Here is a 20640-nt window from a genome sequence, read left to right as displayed (position 1 = left end):
CACAAATGCCCTCTTTGTAACTCTGTTAGGTCTTTCACTGCACGTCATCCTCGCCGTCTGATTTGCAGATACGAAGTGTGAACTATTCGTAAACAACCTGCACTGATGCCTAGTCCGTACTGAACACGCACAGTCCAGCGCGACACGTGCCTTACCTGCGTTTCTGACCGACAAACACAACCATCCAATTATTTCCACTGTTCACATTATTTTGCCTATCTCCCGGATGTACACGTTCTGCAGATATCAGAAAGGAGCTTAAATGACAGCAAAAAGTATCCTTTTCAACGGGTATTTCAGATTTACTCGTATTAAGTTGTTATTATCAAGCTGATATTGTTTTTCGGCTATAGTCCAGGCACGTCGGCGCTGAAACAGTTACTTTGCGTAGAGGACACTCCGCAGCGCCGGAAATTCTTTCTGGGTTAATGTGCGGCCATAAAGAGCTTCCTGCCGGACGCGGTTCACCCCCATCATTCGGGTCATGCAGATGGCTGCTGACCTGTCGGCGCCTCTGCCAGCGTCCATCGCGCAGATCGTACGGGTAGGCTCAGTTTTAGGAGACTCGTCTGGAAGAGTTAATGCACGAAGTAGTGGGATGATGAAGTACTCAGGACTGATGAGATAAGTCTAAAGTTCTCTTGAGCCTATAGATACTGTGATATCAACACAAAGGCTTGCTACTATACGATTACCTTCGTTCTCCCGTCTACATTTTTTGTAGAAAAAATTATATTATTTTACAAATACCATTACTTTTTGGTAAAAATCATCTGCAGTCCTGCCTGCACGAGCTAAACTTTGTACGATCTGATGCGTTAAATGTTTCGCCTTAAACGTTTCCCACCAAAATTTCTTGTTTGAGTGCCAGTGTCGCACAGCGATTCAAGAAAGATTATAAATTGTAAATTTGTGGTAGGGTTTTATGGGGCAAAATTTCTGAGGTCATCGGAACCGAAACACACATGCTATTATACTTACTTAATCTAACGCACGCTAAGGACGACACACACATCCATGCCAGAGGGTGGACTCGAACCTCCGACGCGGTAACAAGAAAGATTACTTACAATTATTAATACTACTTTTTTGTAACCAGAGGATAAAGTACACAAACAATTACTAACGGCATTTTGAGAAAGAGTAGTCCCTACCACATACTAGTACAGTTTATATTTATAGCGTATCTATCGACGTCTGTAACTTGTTTACACATACAATACACTGAAGAGCCAAATGGTACACATGCCCAATATCGTGTAGGGCCCCCGCGATAACGCAGAAGTGCAGCAACACGACATGTTATGGACTCGACCAATATCTGAAGTGCCGGCCGGCGTGGCCGAGAGGTTCTAGGCGCTACAGTCTGGAGGCGCGAGACCGCTACGCTCGCAGGTTCGAATCCTGCCGCGGGCATGGATGTGTGTGATGTCCTTAGGTTAGTTAGGTTTAAGTAGTTCTAAGTTGTAGGGGCCTGGTGACCTCAGATGTTAAGTCCCATAGTGCTCAGAGCCATTTGAACCATTTTTTTGAATATCTGAAGTAGTGTTGGTGGGAAATGACACCATCAATCCTGCAGGTCTGTCCATGTAAGAGTACGAGGGGCTGGAGATCTCTTGTGAACAGCACGTCGCATGGCATCCCAGATGTGCTCAATAACGTTTCTGTCTCGAGAGTTTGGTAGCTAGGGGACGTTTAAACTGAGAGTAGTGTTCCTTTAGCCACTCTGTAGCAGCTCTGGACGTGTGGGGGCCGCATTGTCCTGCTGGAATAGCCCAAGTTCGTCGCAGTGCACAATGGACATGAATAGATGTAGATGATCAGACATGATGCTTACGCACGTGTCACCTCTAAGAGTCTAATATAAACGTATCAGGGGTCCCATGTCACCCCAGCTGCACACGCCCCACACCATTACAGAGCCTCAACCAGCGTAAACAGTCCCCTGCTCACATGCAGGGTCCGTGGGTTGATAAGGTTGTCTGCATACCCGTACACGTCCATCCGCTACAATTCGAAATGAGACGCGTCCGACCAGCAACATTTTTCCAGTCATCAACAGTCCAATGTCGGTGTTGATGGCCCAGGCGATGCGTAAAGCTTTTTGTCTTGCAGTCATCAAGGGTACACGAGTGGGTCTTCGGCTCCGAAAGCCCACATCGATGATGTTTCGTTGACTGGTTCGCACGCTGACACTTGTTGATGGCCCAGCACTGAAATCTGCAGCAATTTGAGGAAGGGTTGCACTTCCGTAACGTTGAACGATTCTCTTCAGGATCCTTTTCCAGCCGCAACGATGTCGGAGATCTGATGTCTTACGGGATTCCTGATATTCACGGTACACTCATTAAATTGCCGTACGGGAAAATCTCCACTTCATCGCTACTTCGGAGATGGTGTGTCCCGTCGCTCTTACGCAGACTTAAACTTGATAACCTGCCATTGTTGCGGCAGTAACCGATCTAATAGGTGCGCCAGACACTTGTTGTCTTATGTTCGCGTTGACGACCGCAGCGGCGTATTCTGCCTGTCCACATATGTCTATATTTGAATACGCATGTCTATAACAGTTTCTTTGAAGCTTCAGTATGTAAGAATAGCCTTTCTGATCGTCTCTTCATGATGGAGGGCAGATTTTACAGAATAATTCAACTCAGTAAATTACCTATGTACAAAGATCATAAATGCCTGCAAAAATTCAAGTGTTTCAGAACTAGTACCTCTGTTTTACACTAACCAGAATACATTCTTGTGTTTAACTAAGTGCAGAGTTGTTAAATTCCCAAGAGCTTTCGGCTGAGTGCCCCTTGCCGATTGTCAAGTAGTGACCGTCGTGTGATTGCCGTTGCCTTTTTGATATTTCCATGCTACCGCCTGTGACGTGACTGGTGCTCAGTCCTGCGCCACATGAGGCAACGTATATGTTCTGAGCTCGTGCCGCCTGCTTCAGCCCAAGCTGTCGAAGTTGATAGCATTCTTGACATCTTACGCGCAGAGACCAACGTGCAGCGCAAGGAAGTTTACCGGATACTTAGCAAGTCAGTAAGTCGGCGACCCAGTTGTGCTCACGGTGGGCAATACGGGGTTTCCTTCTTTCAAAGATTTTGCAGGCCATAAAACGTAGGCTCTCAAATGGAAGACCCCTGGGGAGAACACAGAGAACGTTACGTATTTGTCATACTGTGGCGCAATAGCAGGAAAATTGTTCCGGCTCCTAAAGAGGCATGATATCGAATCAGTCTTAGTGCCTTCAGTGAAAACGTTGTGAAAGGTGATGTAGGCCTCAGAACTCCAATGATATACGACACATCGGGCGTGTGTGCACATTCTTATGTCGCGTGGACTATTCACAGTACTGAACGTCTCCTACGGTTTCCTAAGAGATCGGCAGTTGTAAAGTATACTCTGGAAATGGACAATTTATTGTATTCGACGAGACATACATCGATTATTTATTTATTTCTCAAGTAAAGACTTGCTGCCTGTTATTATATGGCAGGTCGTACACTGTGTGATATTACATGTTATATCATATAAATTCAGTTTTATTGGTAGTACATTTTTTTATGAAAATTTTACAAAAGTATAAATTAAAAAATTACCAACAAAAGGAATATGTATAAGAATATATTTAAGTTAGCACCAAGTTTAAGGAAGACTATATATATATATATATATATATATATATATATATATATATATATATATATATATATAATTTTCTTTAAACTAACAATTATAATGATAATAAATAAGATGCATAATAGGTTATGGACGTATTTTTAATTAAAATTAGAAGTTTATTTAATGGGAGAAACAAGAGATGGAAATCTGACTTGGATATGATGTGACAGTCTTCCCGTTATACCTTCTGCGTGTATCGTTAGGTCGCTTACATGTTGTCTTGGCAGAGGTAAAACTTAATGTGATGTACTGATGAATTAGGTTAGAATGTGTTTACGAACTTAAGGTAACAGTCAGGATTGGTGGCTGATTTAAAATGTCATAGTCAGCGGCATCAGATGCGAGGTCTAGGTGTACAACATCGAGTCAGTCACACCTGATGCAGCGAAAGAAGAAGAAATGTCACATCTTTAGAGAGTATTCCGTGCTATGAAATGGTATAACAAACAGCTACACACATAGGCTTTTTCTAATTGACTCGATTTAACGTTGCAGAACCTTCCTTTCCTTTTGCAATGTTTCTGTATTTGTGTGTGATGTAGTATCTGATTCGATGTCCGTGCTTGTGTCTGTGTCGTATACCGTCTACTGTCCGATGTGGAGCCTGTCTTATTCCAGCGTATGGTTTCTCCTGTTTGTATGCCGCATACATTGCTCGCGATACTTCGTCTGAAATGTTGTTTATACAGCTGCAGTCGTCTTGTCTGTTTATTAACTGTCCTATATCCTAGTTTCCTAAACGTTTCTGTGCTAGGGCATTGTAGATGTACACTACGTGTACAGGTACCTAATTTTACTGCACAAAAAATAAAATATGTACTCCCTCCAAAAGAAGTTACACACAAACATTAAAATAAAATTATGATGAGCAGCAAAATCTCTGAGAAGAATTTTGAAAGAAAATTATTAATTGAACTTCAATTTGCCGGGTTTTCAACACTGTCAACAATACGAAATTATGGAAAGAATAATTATTGGAACTAAACAAAATTGAACCTTGATACTGTGACAGTATTTTTAAAATAGATAATTTAACTGCAGTTGTCTTTAATTTTGAAATGAGATAGCGTAATAATTTTCTTTTAATGGCTTATCTGTTGCTGCAGGCGGTGTGATGATGTCAGCGGTAGTTCTCGTGGACGATGTGTGACGTGAATCCTGGTTCGTGGCGTGAAGATAATGATGGATCGTCCTGTTTCATTAATATTCCAGTTACGGCAGTGGTCCACGTCTCCGTTGTAGTCGAATCAGTTGGCAGCACTGGCGCGATAATAATAGTTCCAGTGTGTGCGTTGTCGTTACGCGCGACATTTTATTATTAAAAGTTTATTAATCACGCGGTGCGGGTAGGCAGGAATTAAGCAATGTCTTTAGTATTTACGATATATAGCCGGTTAATGCCAATACTTCGCACAGTTCTTTCACCGTGTTGCCACAGGAGACCAGTCACTTGTGTTTATCACTATAACAGTCCCTTAAACATCAGTTCAATTTACGTCGTCGACTTTAAGACAGTTTGGATGATATAATAAATGTTTCTTGATAAAATCACAGCACTGCTCTTATACTTAACATTTTGGTTGGCTCCACTTTCACGCAATTGTAAGAGTTAGTGTCTCCACACGACAATGGTGTCTGATTCACGGCTGATTGTTACAAGTTCACACAGTATGTAAAATCGTCACCGCAAACACTCGATATACTTTTCAGTTTTTACTGTTCACTTAATAATGCACGATCTCCTATTAACACAGCGGACGCACTGTAATTAATTGTTCCTCCACGTATCACCGTCTTTCACGCCTAACTTTTCAACATTTCTCCACCCGCGAACCGCCACGATACCACAACAACTCGCACGCTCTCTATCGTTAGTCGTTCGCATTCTCTCTGACACAGTACTTCCCCCAGTACAACCAAAGATTTACAAAGCATATAAAAGCAGAAAATTCATATTCGTACAACACAAAATATAAAACAGTAGCAAAATCAATGAATAAACAATGTGACGTATTAACAAATAAAGAATAGTTGAAATAATTGATACATACGTACTATGACAAGGTAATGAAAAAAAGAAGAAACATAATATCGACTTTCGAGGAAAGCAATGTCTGTACATGTACCCCCCATTTTATCATCAGATGTTCCACAGTACATCTTATGATAAAATGTCCTTACACATATAAGCAATATGCTACAAGTGATTTGTTTATGTTTAACTTTGGCACTTTCTCAATTTGCATAATGAATTGTCAATGAGTATTAAAAGAGATGAACTTATCTAACAGCAAAAAAAATGTACATATCTTTAACATATAAAGCAAAACATATCTCTCACTGAAGCAGATAACTAATTCATTACACTACGGAAATTTGACCATAATGAAAAAGAAGAACAAACATTATGTGTTCAGTCCAAGAAAATATATATACCTACAATTATACACTATGATCAATATATATGAATAAGCATTCGTATTTTCCCCACACAAAGTCTTGTCATTCTGTTATTGTTTTTAAAGCTGGCCGAGCGTTTCTAGGCGCTACAGTCTGGAGGCGCGCGACTGCTACGGTCGCAGGTTCGAATCCTGCCTCGGGCATGGATGTGTGTGATGTCCTTAGGTTAGTTAGGTTTAAGTAGTTCTAAGTTCTAGGGGACTGATGACCTCAGAAGTTAAGTCCCATAGTGCTCAGAGCCATTTGAACCATTTTTTAAAGGTTGGTCTCTCTCTCTCTTTTCACGTTTCACCACAGCATCATATTTTTTATTTGCCCTCACTGTCACAGATACAAAATATATATGGTATATATTGCCTGTCAAATATCAATTGCATGAATTTTTTATGTATATATAATTGTCTCATCTTTTGGAGTGAGAATTCCCTAACTGTGTGTCATATCATTAAATATAATTTGCAAATTTGCGGATTAACACATCATATTTTCTGTGTTCTTTGACATAAATTGATTTAACTTGTCACAATATGGCCACTATTTAAAATTTCATGGGCTGACATATGTATACATAAAGTTTATCGTCTTACCATCTCATTAACATTTGACTCTGTTCAGTAGTTATAGGTTATATTCTGCTTCTCACAAAATTATTTACTAACCAAACACCCAATTAAGGTTCCAGATTTCTTGCACTACAAGGCTTTAAATCCACTATGGTTTTAAGAGTAAACTTCTTTTTCGATTTTGGGTAAACCAGATAAAATGCATTTGGGTGGGGTGTACCAGCCACCTCAAATGGACCTTTGTACAGATCAAATGATTTAGAAATCTCACTATTTATTTCTTTAGACTTCTCATATGTTTTAACTAAAACTAGATCCCCTGTTTTAATTAACACCTTTTACTTTGTTATCATGTCTTTTCTTCCTTTCCAACAGTTTCTTCTCTACCAGCTCTCTTACTCTTTTATTCTTTTCGTCCCAACTTAATTCCTTCTTAGTAGGGAAGGATAACTTTTCCTCCATTAACCTTTTCTGTCTCTCATCTTTCATGTTCTCCTGAGAAGTAAACCCTGTTACATCATGAACAACAGTATTCATAACGTCTTCAATATTTCCTACTATATCTCCCCAAGAACTATGGTTACTGCTACAGTAGTTACGGCAGAATCTGCCAATCTCCCTCATATAACGTTATACGGGGTTCCCCTGTGGGTGATACGTTGAAGTGTAAATTACTGTAATTCCCTGATTAGTAAGACCATCTTTCCACTTCTTACACGCAAACTGTGACCCATTGTCAGACAATATGGCCTTAGGTTTCCCAAACTTCACAAAATAATCACCTTACAATTTGCTCAAAACGGCTTTCCCAGTAGCTTTACATAACGGATAGAGTTTTATAAATTTAGAAAATATTTCTAAGACCACAAAAATGTACGCAAAACTCCCTTAGTCTTCGTCAATGCACCATAAAGATCCACAGATAACAGTTCCATCACATCATTCGGTTTAGTATTTTGCATAGGAAGCTTACATGTTTGATTTGTAACTTTTGCTCTTTGACATTTGTCACAGGTTTTGATTCGGTTGCTCATTCTCCTTACCATGTTTTCAAAAGACACACTTTCCCTTAATTTCTGTACACACTTCTTTTGCCCTTGAACACCTTTTATATAAAATAATTTTACATGTTTCTCATCCACATCATACCCTACCTCATTACCTTCACTCAACAGTAACCTGGATACAGCATCTGCAATTTTGTTCTGTGTACCTTTAACATACTTTGTCTCAAAAGGAAACTGTTGTCAACTATGTACCAGCCAAAACTTTTTGAAAAATATTAGGGCTCTGTGATCAGTATAAATGATAGCTTTATTTCCCCATAGGTAATCTCTAAACTTTTGAAATCACCAACTATTGCCAATGCTTCACACTCAGTCACAGTGTAATTTCTCTCATACCTAATAAATGACCTACTTGCAAAGGCTATAGTCCTATGATCTTCATCTTCCTCATCCCCAAAATTTGGAACAATTCCACTCGAATACCACTTGAATGAGTCCCTAAACAAAATGGTTTACTAAGATCGGTATGGTGTAAAATCTTTTCCTCTTTCAAAGCTTCCTTAAGTTCATTAAAGGCTTTCTGACACTCCTCTGTCGAAACATAGTTCACTTTATGACTCAATAACTTATTCAAACATGGGTTGTCAAAAACTTGCCCTGACACAAAATTACAGTAAAATTTACACATACCAAAAAATTATTTCAACTCTTTAATTGCTTTCATTTTGTATGGATCGACTTTAATACCAGTAGTTGACAAAATTCTACCCAAAAACTTTATCTCCTCGCAAACAAATTCACACTTTTTGAGTCTCAGGGTCTTACCCCCTTTCCTTAAGGCTTGAAACAACTCATTTAATAAACAACAATGTTCTTCCCATGACTCAGGGGCAACTAATAAGTCATCCACATATATTGTTAGTCTTGAACTCAACTCGGGTCCTAATACTTGATCAAGGGCTCATATAAAATATTCAGCCCGAATGGGACAACAGTGTACTGATAACACCTCCTGTTTACCAAAAATGCTGTATACTTCCTATATTCCTTGGCAGGTGGCACCTACCAGTATCTGGAAGTCAGATCAAGACTACTAAGATAGTTTACTTTGTGATACCTCTGTAACATCCCCTCCATACTCTCTGGCCTATCAGTTTCTCTCCTTACCACTTCATTTAACATTCTGGCATCAGTAACTAGTCTCACAATACCATCTTTCTTGCCAACAACGACCAAAGGTGAATTATATTCACTCTTCCCTCGCTCTAAAACACCACAGTCCAACATCCTCTAAATCTCTTTATTCACCGATTCCCTCTGCATGAACGGTATGGAGTATGGTTTTTTCGAAAAAGGTTCATGGGTTATGACATAAAACTTACATACAAAATTCTTTACTCTTCCCGGTTTGTCAGAAAAACTTCTCTATTTACCCACAAAACTTCTTTCACTACTTCTTTCTGGCATTCCTGTAACCCTTCAACTTTAGAAATTTGATTCTCCAGTTTGCTTATAAGTCCATTTGTATCCTCCTCACTTCTATAATCAGCCAAACTAGTCCCTACAGGCATCATCTTCGCTTTCAGATGCCCTAGTAAGTGGTCCTTGTCTATAACTAATCAATCAAACTTCACACTGATCCTTGATCCATCACCCTCAAAATTAACAAAATTTTCACCACAATTTATCTCTGATTTGTACTCTGTCAACCAATCCATGCCCAATATAATATTCACTGTTATCCCAGGTACTACAAAAAATTATGTACTGGACCTATGTCCCCTATCTCAAATTCCAGAATTATTTGATGTTTAATAACCTTGCTTCATTTCCCTGTAGCACCCACTATCTTCAAACCTACTACTGGTACATTCACCACTTCATTATGCTCCTTTATGTTATTAAATAAACTTTCAGCAATAGCACTAATTTCACTACCTGTATCCAAAAGAGCTTTTTCTTCCTCACCATACATTCCAATTCTCACAAAAGGTTGCTTAATCCTATCATCCTCATCACTACTTTCTTCATGTAACAAATCCTGCTCAACTTCACTATGAACCCAGTCATCACAATTCAACTTTGAACTTTCATTCCCTTCTAAATATTTCTGAAGAGCACAAACACCTACTTCCTCCATATCATCAGCTGCTATTCCTACATCTCTACGAATAATAAAAACATTAATATCTTCCTCATTAATTACTCTCTCCTTATCATTCAAAGCATGTGTATTCATCACTTCTCCATTGACCTCAGAAATTGACCCTTCTCCTAGCTTAACATCTTTTCTTAAATCAACACATTCATGGAAAGCACCCTTTTCACTACTTTATTGCTCTCCTCCCCTACTTCAACCGTTACTCACATTCTTCCCTTCACTATTATCACTAGCATTTTGCATTATCTTCTGTTCCTTTATCACCCTCTTTGATTGCTCTTCATATTCTTTAACTCCCTCATACATCTGGGAAAATCTTTCTGTACATGGGTCCCCTAATTCCTTACCACCTTCCCCATTAACTTCAGGTCCAATTTCTTCAATCACCAGAACATGATGACTACACACCCTATCACCATAATCACTACTAATACTATTACACATCACTGTATCCCTTACAATACCATGGTGATTTGAAAATTCAGTAGGGCCATAACCTATGATCTGCCCCAGCATGGTCCATCACTGTAGTGGGGTTCCGTTCCCCTCTCGTTTCTCCCCTGCTGTCTGATAACCTTGGCAATTTCCTCTGAAATTTCCTCAGCCTCGGCCTCTTCCTCCACCTCTAACTTTTACTTGGTTCACTCTTCCTGTTCTATCCTGATTCTCATGATGAGCATCTACATGCCTGTTTTCATTAAATGAACAGCCCACTTGCCACCTATCTACATCCCTCAGTCTGTTCAGAAAATAATTAATAGTATTAACATTTCCTATCAACCCACATCTTCTATTAGGAGGCAGCTTCACTATCAATACTTCTATAGTGCCTTTGTCACTCCATGGGCTGTCCATATGTTTCAGTTTACTGATCCACTTCTCTCAGTATTATCTCATATTCTCCCTACTCCTCCCATCATACCATGAGGCCTTCATAAAAGCTTCTATGACATCACTTTGTTTTTCTTTCGACCAGTACTGTTTCAAAAACGCTGACACAAAATCCTCAAATGTTTCACATTTTTCTGGTGCATCAGCTCCCCAATCTAAACCTTCTCCCTTTAAACAAGCACTTGCCGTCCTTAGCTTATCTTTTTCTGTCCAATCTGTAGTAAACTATTCACGAAGGACACAGGATGTACGTCTCTATTAGGATCAAAATTTATATCGTTGAAACTACTCCCATCCTTTATCTGCACTACTATCGGTGATACAGTGAACTGCTTATCCTTACCGTCTTTTTAAAACTCCCTACTCTATTCTCAATCTTAGAATTGGTCTCTTTAATATCTTCTACTTCTGTCTTGGTCTTTTGCCTATGAAAATTCCTTTGCAATAATCTTGAATTTCCTCCTTCCCTTCCATACATTCGGTAGCTTGGCTTTAATGTTTTTATCCAAGCCTTCTACACTTTCTTTCACACTGTTTTCAAATTTCTCCTGCTTCTTATTTAACTCAAGCTCGGTATCTTTAAAAGTCTCTTTAACATCATCTTTAAACTTCTCAAAATCTTTGTTAACATCTGACTCAAAATTAAAAATTTTCTCTTCCAATCCTTCTTCCAATTCCTGTTTAAATCCCTTCAGACGTAGTTCAAACTTTTCATCTAGTCTTTTAATTTCTTAACCCATTTCTTTGCTAATAGCTTCTATCTTGCCACCCAGTCCCTTTTCCATTTCCTTCATATTCGTTAACAGCAATGCTAACATACTTTCTACTCCTTCCTTCTCATCTACTTCTCTCTTTTGACAGCCGATTCTAATTTAATGGCTGTCGCCATGTCTACTTTTTCCATAACAAATTCCATGTCTTTTTCCTCATTTTCTTTATCTTCCCGCATCTGAAAGCTAGATACTCTTTCTTCCTCTTTGATCGTCATATTGCCCACAAAATTAAATACAGTTAACCCAAGCAAAACACAAGATTACTTCAGTCAAACTCTGAACTCGTACCCGAAGACTGCAAAAATTCGACAAGACAGCATTGAAACAATACTGTTCTGACGCTAAACGGTCGCCATCTGTAAAGAAACTGGTTCTCTACTTCTGAAAAAAACATTTTAAATAATAAAACATGACCTATACAAGGGCTCTGACTACCCCTGTTAGTCATGGCCGAAAAAAAATGTCATAGTCTTTGTCAGAACGTGCAGAATCTTATGTGGGGCCAATAAGATGTCAATTTTGATCTAAATGTGGTATGCCAATGTTTACAAAATAAAAAAAATGAATTAGGTAATTCAGTACAATTATTATATAGATGCGATAAATCACTGTAACGGGGACCAAATGAACACTTAAAGCCAATATAACTCCAATAAATCTGCAAAAGTAAAAAAAAAAAAAAGAAAAAAAATTGTAGGGGCCTACATAGACATCGCGCATCTGCTAGATGCCCACGAAATACGTAATTTTGTTTTGAAGCTGACAGCCAATGAGAAAATAGGTGCAAAATTACTATTGGTCAGTTTTCAAGCGGTACTGGCAGGCAGCATCAGCTGGTAATATACGTAGTTTTATGGTAGCTACTTTTACTGCCCAAAAAATAAAATATGTTCTCCCCCCAAAAGAAGTTACACACAAACATTAAAATAAAATTATGAGAGCAGCAAAATGTCTGAGAAGAATTTTGAAAGAAAATTATTAATTGAACTTTAATTTGCCGGGTTTTCAACACCGTCAAAAAGACGAAATTATGGAAAGAATATTTATTGGAACTAAACAAAACTGAACCTTGATACTGTGACAGTATTTTTAAAATAGATAATTTAACTGCAATTGTCTTTAATTTTGAAATGAGAGGGAGTGTAATAATTTTCTTTTAATGTCTTAACTGTTGCTGCAGGATGTGCGATGATGTCAGCGGTGGTCCGCGTGGACGATGTGTGAAGTGAATCCTGGTTCGTGGCGTGAAGATAATGATGGATCCTCCTGTTTCATTAATATTCCAGTTGCGGCGGTGGTCCACGTCTCCGTTGTAGTCGAATCAGCTGCCAGCACTGGCGCGATAATAACAGTTCCAGTGTGTGCGTTGTCGTTACGCACGCGACGTTTTATTATTAAAAGTTTATTAATCACGCGGTGCGGGTAGGCAGGAATTAAGCAATGTCTTTAGTATTTACGATATATAGCCGGTTAATGCCAATACTTCGCACAGTTCTTTCAACGTGTTGCCACAGGAGACCAGTCACATATGTTTATCACTATAACAGTCCCTTAAACATCAGTTCAATTTACGTCGTCGTCTTTAAGACAGTTTGGATGATATAATAAATGTTTATTGATAAAATCACAGCACTGTTCTTATACTTAACATTTTGGTTGGGTCCACTTTCACGCAATTGTAAGAGTTAGTGTCTCCACACGACAATGGTGTCTGATTCACGGCTGATTGTTACAAGTTCACACAGTATGTAAAATCGTCACCGCAAACACTCGATATACTTTTCAGTTTTTACTGTTCACTTAATAATGCACGATCTCCTATTAACACAGCGGACGCACTGTAATTAATTGTTCCTCCACGTATCACCGTCTTTCACGCCTAACTTTTCAACATTTCTCCACCCGCGAACCGCCACAATACCACAATAACTCGCACGCTCTCTATCGTTAGTCGTTCGCTCTCTCTCTCTCTCTCTCTCTCTGACACAGTACTTCTCCTAGCCTAACCAAAGATTTACAAAGCATATAAAACCAGAACATTCATATTCGTAAAACATAAAATATAAAACAGTAGCAAAATCAATGAATAAACAATGTGACGTATTAACAAATACAGAATAGTTGAAATAATTGATAAATACGTACTATGACATGGTAATGCACAAAAGAAAAAAATATTTTCGACTTTCGGGGAAAGCAATGTCTTTCCAACCTGAAACCTAGTATTCTCCCATGGTCGGAACAGAAAGCAATGTCTGTGTTCTGTGATATATCCCAATGGAAGTCTTGCACAAACCTAGTAAGAGTGTTAGAACCCATGTACCCGTATCCCACCCTACAGCCTGATTTCTTTATACCACTACCTTTTTGTGCAAGTGGCGTTCTCCTCACACAGTGGAGACAGATTCTGTCTTATTCACAAACCCTCCACAATAAACGCTCAGTACGTAAATAGCATACGCAACATTGCATGCTTTTCCATTAACTAGTCAACGGAAACTTGATGATGAATAATGTGGTTTGCAGTGCCGAATTACTTATTCCTCAGTAATGGGTATCGCTCCTTTGCCTGAAATCTCCTGTGGTACAGCTAAGATCTCAGCTGAGAATACTTCGTACAAGCACGGTTAGCTCTTTGAGCACTTCCATTCGTGACTGAAGTGCTGGAGGGCTCATGACAGTCTGTGTACCTTGTCCTTACTACCTCTACTCTAATTACATTAACATTCGCTGAGCATATTTGTAGGAGTAGAAGCCAAAAATTTAAAACGATACCAATGAAATGAGCGATCAATTCATTCGAATGTAAAATTTCGTCAACTAATTTGATTAAAAATCCTAATAAGTTTTAGTCTTACGTTAATACACGGATTAGCATCACCTATTCAGTGGCTCATCGACCATATTAGCAACGATATTGAAGTTGACATACTGAAGGACCAAATTCTGTCTTTCATAACTGTTTCGCAGTGACTACAGTGACTACCGGTTATGCGGTTTGTCATTTTAGTCACCGCATGAGCGCCTAAATGGAGGTTCTTGGGACAAATGATCGGGAAATATACAAGGTCCATTCACGTTAATGTGACCGCTGCTTACGTTCGACATCGACGTGCAACAACCACTCACAGACGGCATGTGGCAGCACTAGCAGTTGAGGGTATATAAAGCGCGTCAGAGGACGTGGAGAAAAGAGCTGTCAGCCGCGCGGGGCAGCCGCGTGGTCGGGGCGCCTTGTCACGGTCCGTGCGGGTGGCTCCGTCGGAGGTTCGAGTCCTCGTTGATGTGTGTGTTGTCCATAGCGTAAGTTAGTGTAAGTGAGATTGAGTAGTGTGTAAGCTTAGGGACAGATGACGTCAGCAGTTTGGTGCCATAAGACCTTACCACAAATTTCCAAAAAAAAAAAAAAAACAGCTGTCGTTGTCATATTGCGGAAACGTGATTTATCTGTCGTCGAAAACGGCATGATCATTGGCTTTCGGTGCAAAGGTGTAACCGTTTCCGATAAAGCTAAGTTTGTAAACCGTTAGTGCATGGCAAAATGGGGCTATCCTAAACCGGCTCCGAGGCAACTGTAGTACACCACGACCCACAGAGGACAGGTGTGAACGGTGGATGTGGAGATATGTAGGACCGAATAGACGTGCAGCTGTCGAGCAACTGACACCCACATGAAGCAAGGGGCTCCCAGCACTGACATCACGATGACCGTTCAGCGAACGTCGATGCGTATGGCCTTCCGCGACAGGTGCCCTGTTCATTCAACTATGCTGAGTGCTGTTAATCGGCGACAAAGACTAGAATGTGGACGCCAATACCGCAACTGGGTGTCCCGCTGACTGGTGACAGGTAGCCTTTTCGGCTGAATAATGTTTTATGCTCCATGGGACTGAAAGCTGACACACTGTAACAATCGTCAGAAGGTTCCAGGCTGGAGTAGGGAGCGTTATGCTCTGGGGAACATTTTCGTGGCATTCGCTGCATGATCTCGTCATTCCGACAGACACAATGAAAGCCTGTATGTATCCTTGGGGACCATGTCCGCCCCTATGTGCGTCTGCCACCAGGACAGTGCAAAGTGTCAAACAGCACACAGTGTACGTGAGTGGTTCGATGAGCACCAGGCTGACTTTAGCGCGCTCCCCTGGCCAGCAAAGTCCCCGGAATTAAACCCACCCGGGAATGTGTGCGATCACCTTGATCAGGCTCTTCAGCCCATGGTTTGTCAGCCGAGAATTCTAGCGCAGCCGGTCACAGCGCTGGAGTCGGCATGGTTCGACATCGCTGTGGGTAGCTTTCAGAACCTGACTGACTCTCGGTGGCCGCCTCGCAGTGGAGCGTGCTTCAAAAGTTGGCTATTCAAGTTTTTGGTATTTTCTTCGTACATCCATAGTTGGAATGGAGGACAGTGGGACGACAGCTGGTATAAATTTATATTAAAATGTAGAAATTCCTCCAGCTGTATTTCAGGTGTCGATTTTATTTTGGCAACTAGTTTCAACGTTGTAACAACGTCATCTTAAGGCCCATACAGTTGCTGACGTCAGCTGCGTGCGGCTGATATCTCACCACTGACTTCTAGTATCAGTCGCATGCAGTTGACGTCGACAAGTGTATGGGCCTGAAGATGACGTTTTTACAACGTTGAAACTAGTTGCCAAAATGAAATCTACACCTTAAATACAGCTGGAGGAATTTCTTCCATTTAATATAAAAGTCTATGGTAGGTGGTCACATCACTGTAACTGGACGATGCATCAATAGCTAAAATCGCTCAGAACAGGAAAGGCATCTCGACGTGATGTGTATACAGATTGTGCGAAAGAAAGAGCTCCCTTCACAGCGACAGTTTATCGTTGGTTGCTACGGCAACGGACGGTGTCAAGCAATTTGGAAAAAGCCAAATATAATTTCCGTTTTCAGAAAAGCTCGAAAAGCTTTATAACTGACATCAGTCTGCTGTATAATTGCGGAACACGTTTTATACTTAATAATTATGACCTCTCTGGAGAACAAAAGTCTTTACTGTAGACATGTTACTCATACTTAGTGGGAAGAGCCTGTTACTGCTGGATTAAACTTCTGGTGATCACTCGAAACAGAAACAGTAAAACAACTAGGAGTAATACTCCGTAAGGACCTAAAGTGGAATGTACGATTAAAATAAGTTGTGAGAGAAGCATGTCACAGTATAAGATTCACCGGGGGATCACAACAGAAACGTAAATCGTTCGCGAAATAAGTGACAAGGCACTTGTTGGACCGGTAGCTATTAAGCTGGTACCAACGCCAGGGATGTTTGATAGAAAAGGTAGCGAAGTCCGACGAAGCACTACAAATTTCGTCTTCAGTTCGTACAGTAAGCGCGAGTGCGCGCTACGATTATGCACATAAGACACGATGTTGAAATTACGTAAGTTTACTTTCCGAGAAGAATCGGATAACATGACTAATTTCCATCTGCATACATTTCACGAAATGACCACTACAACAAAAGACGGAAAAAGGAGAACTGATGCCAAGGCTTACCGACAGGCGTTCTTTTTATGCACCGTTCATGAATGGAACGGAATAAGGAGACCACGTTACTGTAAAAGAAGTATCCTTCTCCACACATAGGAATGTGATTTGCGGAATATAAATATAGTTGTACGATGGCAAGTCAGTAAGTTCCGCACATTTTTTCTCCTTCATTAAGTTGGTAATGTAGCAATCACCTTACACAAACCTTATATGTAAATTGTAGGAGGAGTAGGGGGCGGTAGGGTCGGGGCGAGAAAGGTAAGGAAAGGGAAGGATCTACTCATGCCAGCTGCATCGGGATACGACAATGAATCAGCGGCGACAAGCGAAAAGGTGTATCGAACCGGAATTCGAAGCCGGGATCCCCTGCTTACTAGACGCATCCACTAACCCCTGCCGCATCGGGGACACGGTGTTATCGCAGCTGCGCGGCACACCTCTCGGCTGACCCACATTCCGGCCGAGAGCCACCTACCCTCAGTCCTTGTACATTTCCGCCATGCTCGTTGCTCTGAGAGCAAGGTAGTCGGGAGTACTTGTGCACCTGGACTGAAGAAGATGGATCGATTGCCCATCTAGGCCAATCTTTATATGGCGGAATCCGCACCTGTGCTACATTATATGTACACTACTGGTAAATCAAAATTGCTACACCACGAAGATGACGTGCTACAGACGCGAAATTTAACCGACTGTGATATGCAAATGATTAGCTTTTCAGAGCATTCACACAAGGTTGGCCCCGGTGGCGACACCTACAACGTGCTGACATGAGGAAAGTTTCTAACCGATTTCTCACACACAAACACCAGTTGACGGACATTGCCTGGTGAAACTTTTTTGTGATGCCTCGTGTAAGGAGGAGGAATGCGTACCATCACGTTTCCGACTTCGATAAAGGTCAGATTGTACCCTATCGCGATTGCGGTTTATCGTATCGCGACATTGCTGCTCGCGTTGGTCGAGATCCAATGAATGTTAGCAGAATATGGAATCAGTGGGTTCAGGAGGGTAAGCCCGAACGACGTGCTGGATCCCAATGGCCTCGTATCACTAGCAGTCGAGATGATAGGCATCTTATCCGCATGGCTGTAACGGATCGTGCAACCACGTCTCGATCTCTGAGTCAACAGGTGGGGACGTTTGCAAGACAACAACCATCTGCACGAACAGTTCGACGACGTTTGCAGCAGCATGGACTATCACCTCGGAGACCATGGCTGCGGTTACCCTTGACACTGCATCACAGACAGGAGCGCCTGCTATGGTGCACTCGACGACGAACCTGGGTGCACGAATGGCAAAATTTTCGGATGAATCGAGGTTCTGTTTACAGCATCATGATGGTCGCATCCGTGTTTGGCGACATCGCGGTGAACGCACATTGGAAGCGTGTATTCGTCATCGCCATTCTGGCGTATCACCCGGCGTGATGGTATGGGGTGCCATTGGTTACACGTTTGGGTCACCTCTTGTTCGCATTGACGGCACTTTGAACAGTGGACGTTATATTTCAGATGTGTTACGACCCGTGGTTCTACCCTTCATTCTATCCCTGCAAAACCCTACATTTCAGTAGGATAATGCACGACCGCATGTTGCATGTCCTGTACGGGCCTTTCTGGATACAGAAAATGCTAGACTGCTGCCCTGGCCAGCACATTCCCCAGATCTCTCACCAGTTAAAAACGTCTGGTCAATGGTGGCCGAGCAACTGGCTCGTCACAATACACCAGTCACTACTCGTGATGAACTGTGGTATCGCGTTGAAGCTGCATGGGCAGCTGTACCTGTACACGCCATCCAAGCTGCGTTTGACTCAATGCCCAGGTGTATCAAGGCCGTTATTACGGCCACAGGAGTTTGTTCTGGCTACTGATTTCTCAGGATGTATGCACCTGAATTGCGTGAAAATGTAATCACATGTCAGTTCTAGTATAATATATTTGTCCAATGAATACCCGTTTATCATCTGCATTTCTTCTTGGTGTAGCAATTTTAATGGCCAGTAGTGTAAATTGTTGGTAGAGACGGGGGCGGGTGGGGGGAAGAAGGAGAGACAGAAGAAGGAAAGAGAAGGAATTACAAGTGACAACTGGATCGGTACGTGACACGGAATCAGCGGCTACGAGCGTAAATGTGTACCCTACCGGGGTTCGAACCCGCGATGTCCTGGTAACTAAGCAGCTGTGTTAACCAGTGCGTCATTCGGGACACAGATTTATCGCAACTGCGCGGATTGCCTCGGCATGCCCCACGCCCGACACACATTCCTGCCGAGCGCCTATTTTCTTCATGCTCGCTGCTCTGAGATTCCCGCCGGAGGTCGGACGTAGCTGTGCATCCGCACTGAAGAAGGTGGATGCAATGCCAATATAGAAAAATCAATTATGTGAATGCGTGATGTCTGTCCTTTCGGACATGTCAGAAAGAACAGTCGCCACGCATTCATATAATACACAAATCTTCTTCCATAGCCCACCCCAGTAGCAGCGTCTTACATCAACAGATGACAGTGCGGCGCCGCGATTACATGTGATTCCTACAGAAAACTGTCCACTCACCTTGCTATTACAGTCTTCTTTTGCAGCCCCGCCTGCCATGCTAGAAAAAAAAAATGGTCCAAATGGCTCTGAGCACTATGGGACTTAACTTCTGAGGTAATCAGTCCCCTAGAACTTAGCACTACTTAAACCTAACTAACCTAAGGACATCACATACATCCATGCCCGAGGCAGGATTCGAACCTGCGACCGTAGCGGTCGCGCGGTTATAGACTGTAACGCCTAGAACCGCTCGGTCACTCCGGCCGGCTGCTAGAAAACGCAAAATGTTTCTCGATTGGGTAAGCTTTAGTAGAACCAGTAGCATTACAGACATTACGTGGCATCTAATATCTTCTAGTTTCAGAATTACTTAGCTGTTAAATGAGTGAAAATTGCGACATATTGCCACATTTTTAAAAGAAAATATCACCAAGGCCATGCTACATCGAAGTTGCAGTTTCGGCATTCACAAGCAGTCACAATCATTCTTATGTAACCATCATATGGTCTTAACCGAACCTGTTACCAGACTGATTGCAAAACGGATTGTCTGCGACGGAATGCTTGTTCTACTATTACACAGGATGATCACTTCGGATGTTCAGTTCGCTGTCACGACTTGTGTAACATACCACGCGAATTTTAGAAAGTCGCAGTTTACACACACACACACACACACACACACACACAAAGAAACGGAATTTAGGGCGTTCGTCTTTAGTAACTAGTTCGCGATTACCTTGCGGCAGTCCACAGGTCATGTTTGATTCGTAATTCCGCAAAATTATTGTATCCATTCTGAGCTGCTAACACATATGTCCTGTAGTTACGGTGTCGGAGCTCCGAACTTAATCTAGCCTCAACAAAGCAATTCTTTACCCCACAAAACACGCGTGAATCTTTTCTCTCCTCAATGTCTGAGAAACTTCACTGTGAATGATTTATCTGTGTAAAACTGCGCTGTTTTGCGTCTTTTACTATGAACCAATCACAACATAACAGCTTTGGTGAGCAATTCATTAAAAGAACAAA

This window comes from Schistocerca serialis, chromosome 6 (assembly GCF_023864345.2).
Source record: "Schistocerca serialis cubense isolate TAMUIC-IGC-003099 chromosome 6, iqSchSeri2.2, whole genome shotgun sequence".
Classification (NCBI taxonomy): domain Eukaryota; kingdom Metazoa; phylum Arthropoda; class Insecta; order Orthoptera; family Acrididae; genus Schistocerca; species Schistocerca serialis.
Note: the sequence above shows the minus strand (reverse complement) of the source record.